This window comes from Neoarius graeffei, chromosome 20 (genome assembly GCF_027579695.1).
Source record: "Neoarius graeffei isolate fNeoGra1 chromosome 20, fNeoGra1.pri, whole genome shotgun sequence".
NCBI lineage: Eukaryota > Metazoa > Chordata > Actinopteri > Siluriformes > Ariidae > Neoarius > Neoarius graeffei.
This window is the reverse complement of record NC_083588.1, coordinates 15,235,832-15,254,282: the sequence shown is the minus strand read 5'-3', so window position 1 is coordinate 15,254,282 and position 18,451 is coordinate 15,235,832. Positions and strand designations below refer to the sequence as shown.

The 18,451-nt window shown below is 42.5% G+C and overlaps 1 long non-coding RNA gene and 1 other non-coding gene across 2 annotated transcripts; one reads left to right on the top strand and one right to left on the bottom strand.

The window, feature by feature from the left end:
- Positions 1-4,316: 4,316 nt before the first annotated feature.
- trnat-cgu (transfer RNA threonine (anticodon CGU)) lies at positions 4,317-4,388 on the bottom strand. Its single transcript has one exon. It is a non-coding gene; the product is annotated as a tRNA-Thr (tRNA).
- A 9,019-nt stretch (positions 4,389-13,407) lies between these two features.
- On the top strand, positions 13,408-16,704 carry LOC132869191 (uncharacterized). Its single transcript, XR_009650912.1, has 2 exons — positions 13,408-13,544; positions 13,745-16,704. It is a non-coding gene; the product is annotated as an uncharacterized LOC132869191 (long non-coding RNA).
- Positions 16,705-18,451: the final 1,747 nt, after the last annotated feature.

Here is an 18,451-nt window from a genome sequence, read left to right as displayed (position 1 = left end):
TGAGACTTGCTTATTCTCAATTTTTAGAGTAAGTCTAACAAAGAAGCGACACAAAATGACAATTACATGACATTTTTGGCCTTTCAGAAATATTCAGTGACCAATATAGCCACCCTTCTTTTCAATAACTGCCATGAGCCTTCCATCTATGGAGTCTGTCAGTTTCTTGATCTGTTCATGATCAACTTTTGCTGAAGCAGCAACCACAGCCTCACAAATGCTGTTTTAATGAAGTGTCCTCCTTCACTGTAAATGTCACATTTGAGAAGGGCCCACAAGTTCTCAATAGGATTTAAGTCAGATGAGGAAAGGAGCCACATCATTATTCTGTCATCTTCGAAGCCTTCGCTGACCAACCAAACAATGGAGTACTTGGATGCATGTGATGGAGCATTGTTCTGCATAAAGATCATAGCCTTCTTGAATGCTGCAGACTTCTTTCTGTACCACTGCTTGAATAAAGTATCTTACAGAAACTGGCAGTAGGATGGGAATTTATTTTTAGTACATCTTCAACCCAAAAATGTCCAACTACCTCGTCCTTAATGATAGCAGCCCATACCAGTACCCCTCCTCTACCTTGCTGACACTTTACTCGAAGATGCCCTGCGTCCATTAATGATCCAGTTGGATAATAATCATGCACACCTTATATGAGCTCTTAATCACTTCAGGTCACACCTTTCCTCATTACACAAATACATACCACCTGAAAATGATTAAACCCAATAAGCATTCAAGTGTATGGTTTGGAGTTAAAAATGACAAGGTCAGAATATTCACTGACCTAATAATTGTGCATGCAGTGTACTGTACCCTTCATCTGGGTCAGTTTCTGATGATCCCAGTGGCATTACATCAATAAAATGAGTCGATCAAAAGTGTGGCATTGCTCAGCTGGTCACAGAACAAATGTCATAAAGAGAAACATGCCTAAACAAGGTCCTGATGTCACCCTCTGCTGTGTGGACTGAGCTCTCAGCATGACCTTGTATTCTAAACCAGTCATCAACCATGTAACGGTATAAATTTTGTACGGTGTAAAGGCTTTCCCTTATGAGAAACAGCTCAGGACACAAAAAGCTGATTGCGATTCCTGAATGCATTCATTCAGTCTTCATTCTTTTCTGAAAAAACTTGGAGGCGGAACAAGAATTAAGTGATTATACATGAAGCATACAGTGGGGCAAAAAAGTATTTAGTCAGTCACTAATTGTGCAAGTTCTCCCACTTAAAAAGATGAGAGAGGCCTGTAATTTTCATCATACAGTAGGTATACCTCAACTATGAGAGACAAAATGAGAAAAAAAAAATCCAAAAAATCACATTGTCTGATTTTTAAAGAATGTATTTGCAAATTATGGTGGAAAATAAGTATTTGGTCAATAACAAAAGTTCATCTCAATACTTTGTTTTATACCCTTTGTTGGCAATGACAGAGGTCAAACGTTTTCTGTAAGTCTTCACAAGGTTTTCTCACACTGTTGCTGGTATTTTGGCCCATTCCTCCATGCAGATCTCCTCTAGAGCAGTGATGTTTTGGGGCTGTCGCTGGGCAACATGGACTTTCAACTCCCTCCAAAGATTTTCTATGGGGTTGAGATCTGGAGACTGGCTAGGCCACTCCAGGACCTTGAAATGCTTCTTACGAAGCCACTCCTTCGTTGCCCGGGTGGTGTGTTTGGGATCATTGTCATGCTGAAAGACCCAGCCACATTTCATCTTCAATGCCCTTGCTGATGGAAGGAGGTTTTCACTCAAAATCTCACGATACATGGCCCCATTCATTCTTTCCTTTACACGGCTCAGTCGTCCTGGTCCCTTTGCAGAAAAACAGCCCCAAAGCATGATGTTTCCACCCTCATGCTTCACAGTAGGTATGGTGTTCTTTGGATGCAACTCAGCATTCTTTCTCCAAACACGACAAGTTGAGTTTTTACCAAAAAGTTCTATTTTGGTTTCATCTGGCCATATGACATTCTCCCAATCCTCTTCTGGATCATCCAAATGCTCTCTAGCAAACTTCAGATGGGCCTGGACATGTACTGGTTTAAGCAGGGGGCACTGCAGGATTTGAGTCCCTGGTGGCGTAGTGTGTTACTGATGGTAGCCTTTGTTACTTTGGTCCCCGCTCTCTGCAGGTCATTCACTAGGTCCCCCGTGTGGTTCTGGGATTTTTGCTCACCGTTCTTGTGATCATTTTGACCCCACGGGGTGAGATCTTGCATGGAGCCCCAGATCGAGGGAGATTATCAGTGGTCTTGTATGTCTTCCAATTTTGAAAAATTGCTCCCACAGTTGATTTCTTCACACCAAGCTGCTTACCTATTGCAGATTCAGTCTTCCCAGCCTGGTGCAGGTCTACAATTTTGTTTCTGGTGTCCTTCGACAGCTCTTTGGTCTTGGCCATAGTGGAGTTTGGAGTGTGACTGTTTGAGGTTGTGGACAGGTGTTTTTTACAATGATAACGAGTTCAAACGGGTGCCATTAATACAGGTAACGAGTGGAGGACAGAGGAGCCTCTTAAAGAAGAAGTTACAGGTCTGTGAGAGCTAGAAATCTTGCTTGTTTGTAGGTGACCAAATACTTATTTTACTGAGGAATTTACCAATTAATTCATTAAAAATCCTACAATGTGATTTCCTGGATTCCTTCCCCCCATTCTGTCTCTCATAGTTGAAGTGTACCTATGATGAAAATTACAGGCCTCTCTCATCTTTTTAAGTGGGAGAACTTGCACAATTGGTGGCTGACTAAATACTTTTTTGCCCCACTGTATGTGCTCATTCGTTTCATAGATACCAGGCCAGTGATCAAACACAACTTTCAGCAAAAGCTCAATATAATAACACAAATCAGAAGGCTGTGTTTCCACATTGCCGGCAGCCATGAAATGCCAATTTAACCCCATATTACACAGTATGCCCAGGATACAGAGAGACAGGTGTATTATAACAGGTATATTATTGACTGTACTGTCCTGTATTTCCAGTTTCTTCTGCACTTGTTCATATTACTGTTCATTTTTTTAATGTGCTAAAGCACAATTATTGTGTGTATTATCTATAGACTTGTCAGTAGACATTTTCTCTCATTCTGTGTTGCTTATTTTCATCGATATCATGATATTGACTGATGAAGTTGCTTTGAAGCTCCAAACATGTTTCCCAAATTATAAACTAAAACTAAATTCGCAATTTAAAACAAATATTTGAAGTATAGCTTTAAGTATGTCCTTAATGTCTTCATACAATTATCACGGATGCATTATCATTGTATATTTGCTAATTCTATATATTGCTGCCCAAGATGGTTAAACATGTTTTCTTAGATTCAATGTTGAGGTTAACCCCCTGTGTGGGGCCCTCAGTTTTTGCTCCCATTGGGGGTCCTTGCCAGATAAAATTTACCTGGTCCATAATCAAGGTTCTCAAACTCCCTTATACGGTACTGATAACAAATCTGTTTTATATTTGAATTTTACTTCTACTAAATCACTTTTAACAATGAAGTTGTGATGCATGCAGTGAATCTATATAATCACCATATTTGTAGCATAAATCGATTAAAACAAATAGTTTTCATGACTTTTGATAACTTGTATTTAATTGTTACTCAATTTATTTTTTCTCTATCTTGTTATATTCAGTGTAGTATTTGCGATGACAAAACAAATGCCAGGTATAAAGAACAAATAGAAAACACAATCACATTTGTATTGTTTTTATTTCATTACTAGTCAAGTCAAGTTAACTCAAGTTTATTTGTGTAGCGCTTTTCACAGTCAACATTGTTGCAAAGCACCTTTACAGAATTTGAATGACTTAAAACATGAGCTAATTTTATCCCTAATCCATCCCCAATGAGCATGCCTGTGGCGATGGTGGCAAGGGAAAACTCCCTCAGACGACATGAGGAAGAAACCTCGAGAGGACCCAGACTCAAAAGGGAACCCATCCTCGTTTGGGCAACAACGGACAACATGACTATCACATTAACAGTTTTAACATGAAGTCAGTTTCGTTGATGTTGTAACTCTTCATTGATGGAAACTTGAGTGCAAAACTGTTCATGACAACGGCGGTCCTAAAGTTAGCAAGTCAACTGTAGTTCTCAGCCATAAAAGCATGACTGTATGAGTCCAGAGCGTCCTCCAGGTGACTTTCGCCTGTCCATATCGGGTCGTCCTCCACAGGAGCGATATGATGAGACTCCGTACTATGTATACAAAAATGGAAACTGGTTGGACAATAGATCATCTGATTTGTTTGAACCAAGATTTAAAACGATCGTATGTGTTTGTGTAATTTATCTAAAGGCACGGACGGGGTTCGAACCCGCGATCTTCGGTTTACGAGACCGACGCCTTACCACTTGGCCACCGCGCCTCACGAGCGATGACGCAAAAATCACCATATTTCAATTTGCTGAATTGAATGAAACCGCCAAAAGGAACGACTTCTGAGTAAAAAGTAATTTGTTACTATTTTTATCAAACCTTAATTGTATATTAATATATTTAACAGTTTATTTGTGAAAAGAGAACTAGTACACAGAGGTCGCCCAATAGAATCGATATTTTATTTACATTGTTTTGTGTAAAACTCATAAAAGCAAGTCAGGGCTGCAAATAAATCTTCAGCCGGCCATTCGATCGATACGATATTTTTATCGTTGGCTCACGGTGCAGCGTGGTTTAGTGCGCGCGTGCTCTAAAATGCGGAAGTGGAGCAATCGGTTGGGGAAAGGCTCCGTCCAATGGCTTGCTTGAAATCCACTGATTTGAAATCGGCCGGAACCACGTGACTTCTCTCGGCTCACAGTGTTATTAAAGAGACTAAACTTTATTTTTTGTTTTGTTTCTCCACTTTCGTGAGAACTGTTAGGCGATACTATTCCGGTATTTTTGGCTAATGTTTTACAGTGACCAGGGTAGAAAGGTCCTTTAGGTGGAAAGCAGCTAATGCAAGTTTAAAACAAGTGTTGCCAGGCAAAACAAACCTCGCCCGGTAGCACTTACGATGAATACGAAGGAAGATTTCATCTCATCTCATTATCTCCAGCCGCTTTATCCTGTTCTACAGGGTCGCAGGCAAGCTGGAGCCTATCCCAGCTGACTACGGGCGAAAGGCGGGGTACACCCTGGACAAGTCACCAGGTCATCACAGGGCTGACACATAGACACAGACAACCATTCACACATCTTCACATTCACACCTACGGTCAATTTAGAGTCACCAGTTAACCTAACCTGCATGTCTTAGGACTGTGGGGGAAACCGGAGCACCCGGAGGAAACCCACGGGGAGAACATGCAAACTCCGTACAGAAAGGCCCTCGCCGGCCACGTGCCTCGAAACCGGACCTTCTTGTTGTGAGGCGACAGCGCTAACCACTACACCACTGTGCCGCCCCATGAAGGAAGATATCAAGAAAAAAAATTGGTACCTTGTGGGTACATGTGGCTACTGCTTATACAACCCCGATTCCAAAACAGTTGGGACAAAGTACAAATTGTAAATAAAAATCAATGCAATAATGTGGAAGTTTCAAAATTCCATACTCTATTCAGAATAGAACATAGATGACATATCAAATGTTTAAACTGAGAAAATGTATAATTTAAAGAGAAAAATTAGGTGATTTTAAATTTCATGACAGCAACACATCTCAAAAAAGTTGGGACAAGGCCATGTTTACCACTGTGAGACATCCCCTTTTCTCTTTACAACAGTCTGTAAACGTCTGGGGACTGAGGAGACAAGTTGCTCAAGTTTAGGGATAGGAATGTTAACCCATTCTTGTCTAATGTAGGATTCTAGTTGCTCAACTGTCTTTGGTCTTTTTTGTCGTATCTTCCGTTTTATGATGTGCCAAATGTTTTCTATGGGTGAAAGATCTGGACTGCAGGCTGGCCAGTTCAGTACCCGGACCCTTCTTCTACGCAGCCATGATGCTGTAATTGATGCAGTATGTGGTTTGGCATTGTCACGTTGGAAAATGCAAGGTCTTCCCTGAAAGAGACGTCGTCTGGATGGGAGCATATGTTGCTCTAGAACCTGGATATACCTTTCAGCATTGATGGTGTCTTTCCAGATGTGTAAGCTGCCCATGCCACATGCACTAATGCAACCCCGTACCATCGGAGATGCAGGCTTCTGAACTGAGCGCCGATAACAACTTGGGTTGTCCTTCTCCTCTTTAGTCCAAATTACACGGCGTCCCTGATTTCCATAAAGAACTTCAAATTTTGATTCGTCTGACCACAGAACAGTTTTCCACTTTGCCACAGTCCATTTTAAATGACCCTTGGCCCAGAGAAGACGTCTGCGCTTCTGGATCGTGTTTAGATATGGCTTCTTCTTTGAACTATAGAGTTTTATCTGGCAACGGCGGATGGCACGGTGAATTGTGTTCACAGATAATGTTCTCTGGAAATATTCCTGAGCCCATTTTGTGATTTCCAATACAGAAGCATGCCTGTATGTGATGCAGTGCCGTCTAAGGGCCCGAAGATCACGGGCACCCAGTATGGTTTTCCGGCCTTGACCCTTACGCACAGAGATTCTTCCAGATTCTCTGAATCTTTTGATGATATTATGCACTGTAGATGATATGTTCAAACTCTTTGCAATTTTACACTGTCGAACTCCTTTCTGATATTGCTCCACTATTTGTCGGCGCAGAATTAGGGGGATTGGTGATCCTCTTCCCATCTTTACTTCTGAGAGCTGCTGCCACTCCAAGATGCTCTTTTTATACCCAGTCATGTTAATGACCTATTGCCAATTGACCTAATGAGTTGCAATTTGGTCCTCCAGCTGTTCCTTTTTTGTACCTTTAACTTTTCCAGCCTCTTATTGCCCCTGTCCCAACTTTTTTGAGATGTGTTGCTGTCATGAAATTTCAAATGAGCCAATATTTGGCATGAAATTTCAAAATGTCTCATTTTTGACATTTTATATGTTGTCTATGTTCTATTGTGAATACAATATCAGTTTTTGAGATTTGTAAATTATTGCATTCCGTTTTTATTTACAATTTGTACTTTGTCCCAACTTTTTTGGAATCGGGGTTGTAAATAAAATAGTTTTATGATCCTGGCAGCATGGTGGTGTAGTGGTTAGCACTGTTGCCTCACAGCAAGAAGGTCCTTGGTTCAAGCCCAACAGCTGCCAGGGGCTTTTCTGTGTGGAGTTTTCATGTTCTTCCTGTGTCCGTGTGGGTTTCCCCCACAGTCCCGAGGCATGTGGGTTAGGCTAATTGGTGGCTCTAAAGTGAGTGTGAATGGTTGTCTGTGTCTATGTGTTGGCCCTGCGATGACCTGGCGACTTGTCCAGAGTGTACCCCGCCTCTCGCCCATAGTCAGCTGGGATAGGCTCCAGCTTGGCTCCGACCCTGTAGAACAGGATAAGCGGCTACAGATAATGGAGGGATGGATCCCGTGTCCATACAGTAAATATATTTACTCTATGAGGCAGGAGCCACGAAAATGAAGCGTAATCCAAAAATTAACTCTTTAAAAATCACAGAAGTAGAATCTACCAAGTGTCTGTACTTTATATTAGGTTAGCACGGTCGCCTCACAGCAAGAAGGTTCTGGGTTCGAGCCCAGCAGCCGGTGGGGGCCTTTCTGTGTGGAGTTTACATGTTCTCCCCGTGTCTGCGTGGGTTTCCTCCGGGTGCTTCGGTTTCCTCCACAGTTCAAAGACATGCAGTTAGGTTAATATGGGACGGCCTTGGGCTGAGGTGCCCTTGATTGAGGCACCTACCGTAACTCCCAACTGCTCCCCGGGCGCTGTTAGCATGGCTGCCCACTGCTCTGGGTATGTGTGTGTGCTCATTGCTCATGTGTGTGTTCACTGCTTCAGATGGGTTAAATGCAGAAAGGAATTTCACAAGTGTGTGATGAATAAAGTTGTACTTTCTTTCTTACCTCTTTAAACAAACCTCACACCTGGAGGGAAGGTTTTCTGTGTGGAGTTTGTATGTTCTCTTCATGTCTGTGTGGGTTTCCTCTGGGTGCTCTGGTTTCCTCGCAAAAACATGCAGTTATGGCCACTGCATGGCCACTCTAAATTGTCCACTGATGAAGTGTAGAGATGGACTCAGCCAAATTTAAAGCAGATACGCAGAACCTTTATTTTTAAATACATTTCTGAGTGGATAGTATCTCCATCCCAGACACAGAAATTCTGCAGCGATCTGGCATGGGTTAGTATACATTCTATGCTGATGAGATTGCAGCTCCGCTGGGCCGGGCATGTTGTCCGCATGCCTGATGAATGGCTCCCAAAGAGATTCTTCTACGGAGAGCTGACCACTGGTAAAAGCGTTTGGTTGGAGGCCAGAAGAAACGTTTCAAAGACTCCTTTAAAGTTTCTCTCAAGCGCTGCTGCATAAACCCGGACACTTGGGAACAACTAGCCCTAGACCGCTTCGCTTGGTATGATACAGTTCACAAAGGTGTCACGGTTTACGAGAGGGAAAGAATAAGCAGTGCTATCCAAAAACGCCAAATGCGCAAAGGGAAGCAACTAATCCAACCCCCGACTGCTCCAGATATATTACATGTCTGTTCATATTGTCATCGTACATTTCGTGCCCGGACTGACCTTATCAGCCATCTGCGGACTCACAATCTATGAAGTCATGCTCATCTTCGTCTACGAAGGAGGAAACACGTGGTATTTGAGAGAGCAGTGTGTCACTGTGTTGAACCCAAAATGACTCCAAATAAGCCATAATGTAAAAACAGTCTCCATTGTGTATGCGAGAGTGCTTTTCTTCAACATAAAAAGTTGAACAGTGATGATATAAGCATACGCAGGCCCTGAACGTTAAAGGAGATATGCAGAACTTTTATTTTTAAATAAATTTCTGAGTGGATAGTATCTCCATCCTTGACTCTTGTATGCTGCATAAATGGGAATTAAAACATATTTTTTTTGAGAGTTAAAATCGACCGCAAAGTTGGCATTCGAGCTGCCCGGCTGAGCCAGCCAGCCCTGAGTGCGTGACATCACAGCAGGAACCGGTTTTAATGCTGAGGCCTTTGACAGCTATAGACCAAAGTTGTATAAATAAAAATTTATGGTGAAAGTAAGAAATACCGTTACTGACTTGCTCAACTAAGACTGATTTGACTTCATTGATTGTGGGTTGACTCTCATTAAAACAGGATAGGTGTTATAACTTATGTAACATACATGTACATGCATGCATTTTCACTGACAAAATGTAAAAGGCTAATTAAATAATCAGATGAACTGAGACAATCACATTCTGAAGCAAATTAAATCATCTTATACCGGTAACTTAAACACACAATACAAGTTACATGTATTAATCTAAATGCAGGTAAACAACGAGTGTTGTTGTTTTTGTTGTTTTGTATCCAAATGAGAGTCGCTTCTTATCTGTCTGTGTTCTCGCTTCTTGAAGGCCGATCTTGTGGCCGATTGTTTTGAAACAATCTGACTTTCAGTTGTTCGTTCAGTTCTCCGTTCATTCGCTTCTTCCACGTAAGGGTGAGATGTTGCTGCTGAGGCAAGCATATCCAGCGGAGAAATCAGATGGCTCTCCACTCATTCTCCATACTGAGTACTCCGCTATTACTGCTCAGCTCAGGCAATTACTAAAACCCGGGACGGGACAGGACATCACCAGTTTTAGCAACAACTGCCGGGAGGTCACTGCCCGAGTGATAATATGTCCCGTCCTGTCCCGTTCTGGGTTTTAGCAACAACCCTCGGCTCACACTCCGGGAGAACTGGTGCAACTGAACTTGCTTTCCTTTTCTTGTAATTTTCTTTTCCTTTAATTGTTGGTCCTGCACCCTCTTTCAATACAGGCTTTTCGCCAACGCTCCTCAACAGATCAGAGGTCTTGTACGAGTCTTCAGTAAAACGTGCAGAGCAGAGGAGAGACCACTTCATAGCCGACCAATGTGCCCGTGAACTTCTCGCAAAACGTGTCCAAATCTTTGCAGTTTGAACATTCTTGGGCCATGAATGCAATGTAAATCCACCTTCTGTCGTGTTGCTGCACCGGCCAGCAACACAACTACGTGGCATGGCGATAAATTAGCTCAAAATGGAAGCTCGAAGTTGCAGTCAGCTCTGTGTTTTAGTATAGGGGAAATGGCGATGAGACCGATAGACTTCCTGCGGTGATGTCACAGATGTCAAGGTCATTCACTCAGACTGCTACCTATATGAATCATTTTAATCGTAAAAAATTACTATATTAGACTTATTGTTAATGCTTAAAACTATTCCGATGACATTCTTGAGGTCTCAAGGCATTTATAAACAAAAAGTGAGGCCATGGTTCTGCGTATCTCCTTTAAATGCTCTAGAGACAACAATGATGGACTGTTAAAATGTCATAAGTGGTGCCCTTGCTGGCTATGGCGAAAAGAAACTACATAACCTTGTTCAGCTTTAACACTCATCTCCTTCAAAGCATCATTCAAGAGATTGGACTTGTGTTTTAAGCTTGCAATTGTTTCTCTAGTAACTTAGCACCTGTGTTTTGATATGTGAACATTTCAGTATCCAAAAGAATTTCAGCGAAATAAACAATTAAATAGGCTCATAGAAATACATAAATTGTACAAATAATTGAAAGACAGCAAAAACATTCATCACGTTTAGAGCTTTTTTTGTCATTTTATTATGTTTATGAATTAATTTAATTAAATATTCATAATTTATCATTTAGTTTTCCCATCAAAAGCATCTAATAGCTTTAAAGCTAGACGGCTTTTCGATTTCATTAAATCGGTGAAATTTAGTTCCCTCTGAAATTTGGTCATTGTGATGTATGTTTCTTTCTGTAATATCTCACAAAATATCAGGCCATTCTGTGGCTGGGAAGTTATTTAATTTGAGGGGATTCGCGAGCAAATAATGTGCATGAAATCACTCACTTTGCGGAGTCAAGCAGACAGAGGACGTCCGTGTGCGCATCCGCAGGTTTACTTTCTTCTTCTTTTGGGTTTTCCAGCAGCTGGCATCCACGATGTTGCATCACTACCATCTACAGGTTTACCTTTGACCGTGCACTGACAGTTACATCATTCCGTCGCTAAACAAACAGCTGATCACACCGAGGTGCTCGCTGACCGCCGATATTTATTAGTTTGGTCCTGCGTTTCCTTTCCTTCGCAACATAACGTCTTTTCTTCTCGCTTGTGACTGTAGTCAGTCTTTCACGTTTCATTCGCACACTCATGTCCTCTGTTTTTCTCTCCTGTTTCAATTTTGTATCCCATAATGCCTTGCACGAATGGGGAAAGCCCACCACGTGATGCATGACGTAGTATCTTGAATTCAAAACAAAATCAAAGTCCCTCCCACGCCATGTGGCGCCGCCGATCTCCGTTTCTCTCGGCCTCTCGCCTATTACATAGCTCAGGTTACAGTGGGGGGGCTAGTCCTCTGGTAACCGCGAGAGTTTGACTCCCCACTCGCATCTGTATTGCAGTGTGCCTTGCCAGACGGCAGTAGGTACCATGTTTATGATGGTCTTTGGTATGACCCGACCGTGAGTAGAACTCATGATCTCCTGATCGAGAGGCGGACACGCTAACCACTAGCGGTATAGTATCTTGAATTGGGTCATGGTGAAGCAGGAAAAAATAGCAGAGAATTTCGAGCCATGTGGCTGTCACTTCATTAATCGTTCTATTAAAAGAAAACTAATACAATTGGAAGTCTGTGATTCGAATTCAGTAGCTTTTGGTCCGTGAAACAAAAATAATGAGGCGTCAGGGAAAATTTTTTTTCTGACCTACACTTGAAAAATCTGAAAGACAGTCAACCTTTCAAGAAAGATTTTTCACGATGAAGTAGTACATGTTTACACTAAAATTGTAAATAAACTTTGTAGGTAGGCGGCACGGTGGTGTAGTGGTTAGCGCTGTTGCCTCACAGCAAGAAGGTCCGGGTTCGAGCCCCGTGGTCGGCGAGGGCCTTTCTGTGCGGAGTTTGCATGTTCTCCCCGTGTCCGCGTGGGTTTCCTCCGGGTGCTCCAGTTTCCCCCAAAGACATGCAGGTTAGGTTAACTGGTGACTCTAAATTGACTGTGAATGGTTGTCTATGTGTCAGCCCTGTGATGACCTGGTGACTTGTCCAGGGTGTACCTTGCCTGTAGTCAGCTGGGATAGGCTCCAGCTTGCCTGCGACCCTGTAGAACAGGATAAAGCGGCTAGAGATAATGAGATGAGATGAGACTTTGTAGGTGCTTTTTATTATTATTATAATAGGGGTGGCACGGTGGTGTAGAGGTTAGCGCTGTCGCCTCACAGCAAGAAGGTCTGGGTTCGAGCCCCGTGGCCGGCGAGGGCCTTTCTGTGCGGAGTTTGCATGTTCTCCCCGTGGGTTTCCTCCGGGTGCTCCGGTTTCCCCCACAGTCCAAAGACATGCAGGTTAGGTTAACTGGTGACTCTAAATTGACCGTAGGTGTGAATGTGAGTGTGAATGGTTGTCTGTGTCCATGTGTCAGCCCTGTGATGACCTGGCGACTTGTCCAGGGTGTACCCCGCCTTTCGTCCGTAGTCAGTTGGGATAGGCTCCAGCTTGCCTGCGACCCTGTAGAACAGGATGAAGCGGCTAGAGATAATGAGATGAGATGAGATTATTATTATAGGGTGGCACGGTGGTGTAGTGGTTAGCGCTGTCGCCTCACAGCAAGAAGGTCCGGGTTCGAGCCCCGTGGCCGGCGAGGGTCTTTCTGTGCGGAGTTTGCATGTTCTCCCCGTGTCCGCGTGGGTTTCCTCCGGGTGCTCCGGTTTCCCCCACAGTCCAAAGACATGCAGGTTAGGTTAACTGGTGACTCTAAATTGACCGTAGGTGTGAATGTGAGTGTGAATGGTTGTGTGTGTCTATGTGTCAGCCCTGTGATGACCTGGCGACTTGTCCAGGGTGTACCCCGCCTTTCGCCCGTAGTCAGCTGGGATAGGCTCCAGCTTGCCTGCGACCCTGTAGAACAGGATGAAGCGGCTAGAGATAATGAGATGAGATGAGACTTTGCAGGTGTTTTTTATTATTATTATAATAGGGGTGGCACGGTGGTGTAGTGGTTAGCGCTGTCGCCTCACAGCAAGAAGGTCCGGGTTCGAGCCCCGTGGCCGACGAGGGCCTTTCTATGCGGAGTTTGCATGTTCTCCCCGTGGGTTTCCTCCGGGTGCTCCGGTTTCCCCCACAGTCCAAAGACATGCAGGTTAGGTTAACTGGTGACTCTAAATTGACCGTAGGTGTGAATGTGAGTGTGAATGGTTGTCTGTGTCTATGTGTCAGCCCTGTGAACAAGGTGTACACAGATCCACGTGTAGAGATAGCCATGTCTGTGTTTCTTTGCACTGCGCATGCGCGGTGTAAAACTCTCTCGCGCCTCATGTCGCTCCCAGGTGAGCTCGCGCGGAGTGTGAATGGATGAAATTGAGACTGGACCAGAGCGGTGCGCGTGACACTGCGCATGCGTGACGTCAAAATAGCACGTCCAGGAAGTGCTGAGGTGTGCTTCATTCGCGCTGTTGAAGTGAGTGGACTGTGTTTATTGTTCTTTTTTGGGCTGTGTTGGGGTCAAAAGCAGCGGTAAATAATGTTAGAATTAGTGTGTGTATGTGTGAATGCTAATTCCAGAGCTTTGTGCTTCAAGTGTGTTATGTCACTGGACATGGCGTCCTTGTTTATAGTCCAGCAAAAGCTGTAAATAATCCTGTTTGTTTGTTTTTTCAGCTTCAAATGAAAGGCCTGAAGTCCTGCTATAACAGATGCAGGCTTCACTAGATTGGGTGGCGCTTCAGTGCTTCTCTGCAACACAGTGTGTGTGTGTGTAGAGGCTTAAAGACTGAACCATGAAGTTGATAGTGGATGTAGTGTGGATGGTGTGGGGCATTGGGGCATCTGTGTACGACTACTTCCACACCAGCGCCATGGAAGAAAGGATCCACAGTCTGGAGAACGCCCTCACCATCCACCAGTTCTTCATCATGTTCCTCACCGCAAGCCTCGTCCTGCTCATCTCGTACCTCATCTTTAAGAAAAAATGACACGCCAGAGACTCGCCGCGAGCCTCAAGGAACCACAAGACAGACAGACAGACAAACGCCATGTTCCTCAGTGTATGAACATGACCGATGCATAGATTGTCTGAGAGCGTTTTCAAGGATTTTATAATATTTGAAAGAAATACATTTTTGACACGTGTTTCGATAATGTTTCTCATGTTCTGAGGAAGTACGGGATTGCCACATAACTCGGTTATTCATTTGACATATCTGTTGCAGATCATAGTTGCGCTGGGGTCAGTCCCAGCTGATAAGAAGCAGGGTACACCCAGGATAGGTTGCCAGTCTATCACGGAGCTAACACACTCAGATTTAGACCTATAGCCAATTTCGACTTGACCTAATCCGCATGTCTTTGGACTGTCGGAGGAAACGGCACGAAGAGAACGTGCAAACGAAAAGGCCCCATTTGACTGGCAGGTTCAAATCCAGAACATGCTTGGTGTGAGGCGACAGTGTTTAATCAGTGCACTGTCGTGCCACCTGGCATTTAACTGTGATCACAATATTGCACGAGTCAACTGATTATCAGAAGTCTCAAAAACAATTAGGTTAGAGATGTATCGGTACCGATTTTTTTTTTTTAAACCAAGTTCAAGTCCATGGTTTTAGCACTTGCACTCTTCGTACTTTAGTTTGCACTGTTTTGTTTTGATTGCTATTCATGAAGTACATCCAGACTACTGTCAGTTTGTTTTCATGAGCACAGCAACATACAGTAGGTTCAAGTCACGTACTACGTGTTCTCAGATGTTCCTCATCCGAGCACTTTTTTTTTTAACAAATAAATGAGCAGTATGGGTGTCGATCCAACAGATGTTCTGTAACTCATTCGTTATTTCACTCTGATAAATATACAAACTCAAAATTGATTCACTGCATTCATAGTACAAGTATGAAGCATATCATAGCAAGGCTAAACAAATCGAGAGATTTTACTCAGACGATTTTATTTTATTTTATAATAACCTGCTCTACACTCACTGTTTGCTTTAATAGGAACTTGATTCTAAGAGTCCTGTTCTTGGCTGCAGGAGTGGAACCCAGTGTGGTCTTGTGCTGTTGCATGTTGAGATGCTTTTCTGCTTACCACGGTTGTAAAGAGTTGCTATATCCTTCCGGCAGCTCAAACCAATCTGGCCGTTTTCCTCTGATCTCTCTTATCAACAAGACATTTCTTCTCACAGAACTGTCGCTCGCTCACTCAATGTTTTGGGGGGGGGGTTTTCACACCATTCTGTGTAAACTCTCGAGACCGTTGTGTGTGAAAACCGCAGAGATCAGCAGTTTGTAAAATACTCCAACCAGTCCATCTGGCTCAGACCAACACCCATGCCACAGTGAAAGAGAGTCACACTTTGAGATCACAATTTTTCCCATTCTGATGTTTGACGTGAACATTAACTGAAGCTTTTGAGTTGTGTCTGTATGATTTTGATGCATCGTGCTGCTGTCAAAGGATCGGCTGATTAGAGAACTGCGTAAAACAGCAGGCAAGCTGGAGCCTATCCCAGCTGACTACGGGCGAAAGGCGGGGTACACCCTGGACAAGTCGCCAGGTCATCACGGGGCTGACACATAGACACAGACAACCATTCACACATCTTCACATTCACACCTACGGTCAATTTAGAACCACCAGTTAACCTAACCTGCATGTCTTTGGACTGTGGGGGAAACCGGAGCACCCGGAGGAAACCCACGCGGACACGGGGAGAACATGCAAACTCCGCACAGAAAGGCCCTCACCGGCCACGGGGCTCGAACCCGGACCTTCTTGCTGTGAGGCGACAGCGCTAACCACTACACCACCGTGCTGCCCGTTGTGTATATTTATTGCAGATAACTAGAATTTTTCAGTGTTCACTACGTTTGCATCATGGTAATGAAGACCGTCCTGAGATTTTTTTTTTTTTTTCACACAAAAGAAACCTTCAGGCCTTCTCTCAGACTTTCTTCTGCCTGAGAATATAAGATAAATACTAACACAAAGTAAGAATATTTACAATTCAATACAGCAGTGCAATAGTGATTAAAGCGGTGTTTATTTGAGAAGTGAGAGTTTGGCAGTAGAATGTGACGTGAGAAACTGGCTAACAGAAAGTGTGTTTGCACTTCCTCAGCGCCGTGTCATGCTGTGAAACAGGATACAAAAAGATGCACTGAAAGAAGTGAAATAGAAATTAACAAAATGTGAATGGGAGTCAGTATGGTTTTAGTGACCGCTTCATGCTTAATTTTAAGAGTGAAATCAACATTTCTTTTTTCCATTTCTGAATGTTTTGTTAAATTCTATCAGGTGCCATTCTAACTTGTCAGAATAGTTTTCTGATGCTTTTTTTAAAAATTATATTTTCCTTTTTTTTGGGAGGGGGGTCTTGGATTATTTATTGTGTGTGTGTGTTGTCATACCTAACCACTGAATTCATATGTTTTTAATTTACGCAGAAAGCAGTTAGACTTGATTTGTATAATACAGATCATCTGGTAACAATTCAAGTGTCCTGTAGTCCAGCAAAAACATGACGTCCTACGTATTGTAGGTACTTTGATTTCAGCTGGAACTCTGACTTTGAACCTTTACACTGTAATACTTTTTAATACAGATAAATGACTTTGACACCGAAACATTTTGTGCGGCTTTATTTTTGTGACAATTAAGTGTTTCACCATTTTTACACGAATGAAAGACGAATTATAAGACATGCTTATTCGGTGGCGTACTGTATATGAGTGATTCCACGCTTATGGGTACTGAAATGGGGACATGAACTTATTTTTAAAAATTCACCTAAAACCATTTCTTTTTTTTACCATCAGGTCACAAAACATGTAATCTTGAATGAATGATATGTTAAAAGATAACTTTAATTTTCTGAGATGTAATAAAAACATATTTATATGCCAAAGTCAGAACGTAACAGAAGTGTTGTGGACATATATATTCTCAACTTTAACAATGTAGAATTACTTTTTGAAACATAGGAAGGTGATGTTTTAGCAAATATAATTAATAAACATGTGTAGTAGAATAAACATACACATTCTTTCAATAAGATTAACATGGTATAGAGCTAGATTGCAATTAATTTGTAACAGACGCGAGATGGACAATCGTAACAGAAGTAATGTAACAGACATCATTTTGGAACTCATAGGCTTGACTTTGGCATATAAATATGTTTTTATTACATCTCAGAAAATTAAAGTTATCTTTTAACATATCATTCATTAAAGATTACATGTTTTTCAGGGAGCGTCATAGCTCAGGTGGCTAGGGCGCCATACCATAAATCCGGGGACCTAGGTTCGATTCCGACCCGAGGTCATTTCCCGATCCCTCCCCGTCTCTCTCTCCCAATCATTTCCTGTTCTGTTTCTACACTGTCCTATCCAATAAAAGGTGAAAAAGCCTAAAAAAAAAGATTACATGTTTTGTGACCTGATGGTAAAAAAAGAAATGGTTTTAGGTGAATAAGTTCATGTCCCCATTTCAGTACCCATAAGCGTGGAATCACTCATATGCTAAAAGTAGACGGCCTTTCAATTTCATAAAATCAGTGAAATTTAGTTCTCTGTGAAATTTGGTCATTGTGATGTGTTGATTTTTGTAATATCTTTGGGGAAAAAAAAAACATTCTGTAGCTGGGAAGTGATTTAATTTGAGGGGATTCCTGAGCAAATAACGAACATGAAATCGTTCGCTTTGCGCAGTCAAGCAGACCGAGGACGTGCATGTGCGCGCACAGGTTTACCTTGACCGTGCACTGACAGTTACATCATCTTGTTGCTAAACGAACAGCTGATTGCACCGAGGTGCTCGCTGAGCGCCGATATTTATTAGTTTGGTCCTGCTTTTCCTTTCCTTCGTGTATAACATAACGTCTTTTCTCGCTTTCCGTTACTGTATTCGGTCTTTCACGTTTCATTTGCACGCTCGCGTCTTCCATTTCCCTCTCCTGTTTCAAATTTGTATCCCACAATGCCTTGTGCGAACAGGGAAAGCCCACCGCGTCATGCACGATGTAGTATCTCGAATTGGGTCAGACATGGCGAAGCAGGAAAAAATAGCGGCGAATTTAGGGCCATGTGGCCCTTAATTCATTAATTGTTCTGTTTAAAAAAAAAATTTTATAAAATTGGAAGTCTGTAATTTGAATTCAGTAGCTTTCAGTCCACGGAACAAAAATAACAGGGTGTCGGGGAAAATTCTTTTTATGACCTGAACTTGAAAAATCTGAAAGGCAGTACAGCTTTAATGATGCGTTATAACTTTAATAATTAATTATGCATTATATCAGAACATTTCTAAAGATGTATTTCATCATTTTAAAGAAACAGAATACCAACTTTTTTTTAACAGTCTATAACCTTT